This window comes from Athene cunicularia, unplaced genomic scaffold (assembly GCF_003259725.1).
Source record: "Athene cunicularia isolate RWA unplaced genomic scaffold, athCun1 SCF_277, whole genome shotgun sequence".
Lineage (NCBI taxonomy): Eukaryota > Metazoa > Chordata > Aves > Strigiformes > Strigidae > Athene > Athene cunicularia.
This window is the reverse complement of record NW_020799352.1, coordinates 1-5,170: the sequence shown is the minus strand read 5'-3', so window position 1 is coordinate 5,170 and position 5,170 is coordinate 1. Positions and strand designations below refer to the sequence as shown.

Below are 5,170 nucleotides of genomic sequence, written 5' to 3'. Positions count from 1 at the left end.
GATTTGCGCAGAAATACAGATTGCTCTGTATTAAACTCTGTTTAAATAACGATGGAGCAATTATAGGAAAGGTACAGTTGTGTAATGATTTTTCTCTACGTGTAGTGCATTTACGTTTAGGACCACACAGAAGGAAGTCATGTGGTAGTCTGTTCCTATGTTGTGCTCCTCAAACGTGCTTTTTTTTTTTTCTTCTGTTTAACTGGAGATTTCTGTTCAGCGGGTATTTCTTTGCTGTGCACTTTTCCCCAGTGTCTCAGTGTCCATCTTATTGCCCACTGCTAGCTCCACTGTAGAAGAAATGCCTCCCCACCTCTTCTGTCTCCTTGTTTTCATTCTCAGGGGCATTGTGGTGAAGAACATTAGCCAGAGGGCTCAGGTGCTCCCAGAGGGTGGCTTGATGGCCTGTGCCACGTCCCTCTGGTCCCGCCTCCAGGAGCGGGTGAGTGGCGTCACCCCACAATAAGGCAGCGTCCTGCTTTGGGAAGAAAGTGTGCTGGGTTGGAAACCCTTGGGTAGGCCGGGAGGAGGCTGCCTTCCCGGGTCAGGGATGAGCGCTGGCCTGTCTTATCTGATCTGGAGTTGATGTCTGTCCCAGCTTTAGCTCTAGAATTACTCTGAGACCCGGGGAGCTCCCGTTCCCATAGGCTGTGTCCTTGGTGCTTTCCCGCGCTGTGGCATCCTGTTGCTGTCCCAAACTCTCACCCGGCGTGAGGAGAAGGGGCACAGTTTGAGTTCTGTCCTGTTTCCGCACTGGGGAGGCAGAGTTCTTGGCTTAACACTGGTGTTAGGAGGAGATGCTTTCCCATTCCCTGCCTGCAGCTCTGGCTACCCCAGTGGAACAGCGTTAGCAAGTGCTGGTGGAGAGACGTGTTGGTGACCGTACCCAGCCTGCCTGGGTGAGCGTGCCTGCTCCGAATGCCCCCACCCTGTTCAGTCCCACCTGCCCCTTCAGAAGGCTTGAGGGGTCGTGGTCATGTCTGCCTTGGGTCACAGTTAGCAGTCAGGGGTTCAGATGGGCTTTTTAAGGCTGAAGAGAAAGGATGATCTATTTTCTGCTGGGGCTGTAGGTTCCTTTTAGGGTTTGCAGTCGTTATCTCCTGGCAGGTTTAGATTTGTTTTGGGTATTCACGTACTCCTTAAAATGCTGTAAACAGCCACTGCTTTGCACAGCAGTTCAGAAGTTTCTGGCAATACCACTCGTATCTTGCAGTCTTCTTGGACAGGCACATCGCTGGTGGTGTGTGTGCTTTTGTTTTTGTTGTTTGTTGGTCTTTTGCGGGGTATTTTTATCAGGAATGTTCTCAGGGTGTCGGTGCTGGGGGCGGTGTTGGTGCCAGTTTGGAACTGCTGAACGCCCTGCGGGGGGGTTCCTCCTCGGCGGCAGCACGGGCACACGCGTGGGGACGCACCCCGAGCCCGCTGCCGCACCCCCAGGCACGCCGCGCCGTGAGGAAGGGGACCCCCTCCCCTGCAGAGGCACCGGCGGGTGGGTGGTTGCCCCCCCAACTGCTCCCGCAGCGGCACCTGGACTCTTCTGCGGGCAGGGATGGACAGCCCTGTCCAACTGTCCCCCCAGGGTGGAAACGTCCACTCCCCCCCCCTTCTCCCGGGTATGGAAACCTCCTTCTGTGCCGAGCTGAGCTATGCTCCGCAGCAGATACCCCGTCTCACCGTGCAAGGACATTTCTGTATTTGCAGAGCCCAAGGTCAGGGAAGCAGCAGCAGCAACAGGTTTCATGAAGGATCTAGGACCTTGTCACTCTCAGAACCAGCTTTCATCCTTTTTGTACCCAAAATCATCACTGCAGTTACTAGATGGTGTAGACAGGCATCAACCCTCTCTGTCTTTCAGCAGCTGCCATAACCCCTCTCCCTTGTTTTGGACCGAGACTGTTATTTTCCACTTCTTTTGCTCATCCGGGGCAACACAAGCCCCTGATTAAAGGTGCACTTTAAAACCAAAATGAATTTCTGCTGCCCTGGGAGTTGCCTCCTCCCTCCTCCACAGCCAGTCCCAGCACCCACGGGTCACCTCCTGGCCTGTGGCCACTGGGGACAGGCCCAAGCAGAGAGGCACCTGCCTGTGTGCTGGGGAGAGGGTTTGATCCCCCAGCCTGTCTTTCCCAAATCCTCAGGGATCTGGGCGGGAAAATCCCTGCTGGTCTATACCCCTTGATGCAGCAGCCGCCCTTGAGAGCGGGTCTAGCTGCTCCCCTGCCCCTCGCTGTGCAACGTCCTTCCCCACTGGGCAGTGGGGAGGAGAAGTGCCCCCGTTTGAAGGAGTGTAAACTGCCCTGAGTCCCCGTGGTGCCCCAGAGGGCGGCCTTGTGCTGTGGGCTGAAAGCAAACAGGCTGCCCCTGGGCTTCCCGGCTGCTCTGAGCCAACCCCCTTGTCTGGGGAGGGGGGGGTCCCTCCCTGGTCTCTGCTCAAGCCCTTGGGCTGTCAGTGGTGGGCTCAGGGATTTCTTCCAGGGCCACGGGGCTGTCATCTTTGGAAGGCGCTAAAGGCGCGCCCCCATGTTTAATTGGGGGATGCACCGGGCCCCCTGCCCCCCTGGGCTGTGCCCCAGTTGCTGTGGGCTGCTCGGGGTCAGCAGGGCGGTGTGGATGGGGCACAGGCGGAAAGGTCGTGCCTGTGCCAACCGCGGGGGGGGGCGGGGGGGCAGGACCCAGGTTTTGAGTTTTCCAGGGCCGGACTTGGGCCCCGGCTGTGGGACCCCTGGCACATCCCTGGGTGCGCCAGCTCTGCCCGTCTGACCCGTCCAGGGGCTCCCCCAGGCCGGGCTGGTCCCCAGATGGCCCCGTCCCAGGCAGATTGGCAGGTGCCCTCCAGCTCCCCATGGCAACGCCGGGACCAATGGCAGGGCCGGGAGCTGGATACGGGGCGGAGCGTCGCCTTGGCAGTGTGGGAAGCCTTTGGGAGCCACCGTTTAAGGGCCGGCACATCCCAGGGACAGTACCGACAGCATCCCACACCCCCCCCGCTCCGCATTTGCAGCTTTTTTTCAATTTTGGGGGCTTTTTTTAATTTTTTTTACTTTTTCTTGGCTTTGTGGGTTTTTTTAAGATCTTTGTGCTTTGCCCTGAAGTTTGGAAGTTGGGGGCCATTGCCGGTATGGGGTAAGGGCTGCAGCGGTGGCCGCAAGCAGCGCGGAACAGCAGGCTGGCTGCGGAGGGCGATGGGACAGCGGGACGGCTCGGCCGGGCACCTTGGGCGGTGCCGGCTGTCAGGGGCTGGAGGTTTGCGCAGGGGGAGCATGTACTGTTTGTTTCACTCTTTTTACTCTTTTAATTCCCCCCCATCTCCCTCTCCCACCGGCATTCCTGGGATTTCCCTTCCTAAGGGCACAGGAGTTGGCAGGGGATGGGGTGTGACACTGGGGACCAAGCTGTCCCCAGGCAGTAGGGGACGGCCTCACAGCTCACCTGGGGGCTTTTCCCAGCCACCTTGGCTCGCTGCCCTTCTCCATCATGCAGGGGGACCTCCGGCACGTGACGCTCTCTAGGATGTGGCAGGGCAGGAGGGACCCGGGTGGCTCATCCTTCCGCTCTGCTGGGTTATTCCCAGCCCAATTCTGCCATGTGCCAGCGATGCCGGCGGCCGGGGCTCACCCAGGCAGGGCTGGGCAAAACACTGCAAACCCCCTGCCCAGGCGCTGCCCACTTTCTGCCCAGGCAGGTAGGTCTCTGGTGGCTCCTGAAGCCCATCACAGGGAAGGGAACTCCCGCTTCCTCTCCAGGACCACCTGGGTCCCCCGGCCTCCCCTGTGCTGGGGGGACCTCGGGCAGCAAGGAGGGAGGACGCGCTGTGTGCCAGCGGGTTGACTTCCTCCTGCAAACTCAGGGCTGGAATATCACCATGGTATGAATTAATTAAAGGGGTGCCTTCCACAAAGAAAGAAGGTTTCCGATCCCTCTCTTCAGGGATGCAGGGGCTTCACAGGATTCTTGCAGGCAGGAGTGATAAATACGTTCTCCGACCGGATCATGATGGAGGGCAGCCCAGGCTAAATGAAGTTTTGCATGGGGAGGGCAGATGGGGAGCAGAGAATTCAGCTTGCGAGTCTCTGACCCTTGTAAAACTTTGTGAAACTGTAAATCTGGAGTTACCACAGCCTGGATTGTTTGCAGGGTTGCCTGTGTTCCTGCTGCTGATGCCACCTCCCGTGGTGCTGCCATGTGCTGCCACTTGCAATGGGGTCCTGGCCACAGCAGTGTAAAGATCCTCCTCTCCTTCCTTAGCCATGGAGGAGGAGCTGCCCTCCTCCAGCTCAGCTCCATGCCTGGAGCAAGTCTGGGTGGGTCCTGCCAGTGCTCTGCGTGACTCACAAGTTACATGGCCACAAGTTACAGCCAAGGACAGTTGCCCCAACGTTCCTCTTGGTTGGCAAGTCCTCGCCGGACACCCTTGGCTCCTGCCACCTCTGTCTGGAGCAGACAAGAGGCAAGAAAACTCTGCCAATGCCTTGGGGCAGGGGACTTTCTGCTGGGGCTGTAGCCCAGGATGGCTTGAGGTTGCTGTTTCTGCTTTCTTTTTCCCAGAGGTCCTTGCTGAAAATGGCCTTTTCCACCAGCCTCTGCACACAGGGAGTGGCTGCAGCAGCAGACAAGCATTCAGCCTTGTTTTATTTCTCTATTGGGTCTAGGATTCCATCCGGCACAGCCTGTCCTTGGAACAAGCACTTCATCAGGGTGCCTCAGGAGAAGGGCGAGCCAGGTAAAGGTGGCTTTTGGAAGCTGGAGCCACAATACCAGCTCCAGCAGGGTGCCGCCAAAAACCGGAGAATGACCCCAGTGCAGCTCCAGCCAACCTTCCCTGACAGAGCCCAGCCAGAAGCACAGCGCGTCGCCAGCCCCACTGCTCCGACTCCCTCCTCAAAGAACATTCTCAACACCAGCGTGGAGTGGCAGCAGCTTCGGGAAGAGTTTGAAGAATTCACCAGCGACCTGAACCCCAATCCAGCAGGGCACAAGCGCAAGCAGCCCTCGCTCGAGGAACTGGCTAAGGTGCCTCGGCTTTCCAACTCTGCCTTGCCTGAGCTGGCATCGCTGGGAGGGGACTTGCACACCACCTGTGACAGCAGCCTGAATGGGAAATTCTCCCTTTTTGAGGATCTAGAGCTCACAACTCCAAACAAAGCCACGAAAGTCAACCTGAACTTGAGAG

The 5,170-nt window shown here is 58.0% G+C and overlaps 1 non-coding gene across 1 annotated transcript; it reads left to right on the top strand.

Annotated features, from left to right (window-relative positions):
- Positions 1-542: 542 nt before the first annotated feature.
- On the top strand, positions 543-627 carry LOC113490754. Its single transcript, XR_003400300.1, has one exon. It is a non-coding gene; the product is annotated as a small nucleolar RNA SNORD45 (small nucleolar RNA).
- The last annotated feature ends 4,543 nt before the right edge of the window (positions 628-5,170 follow it).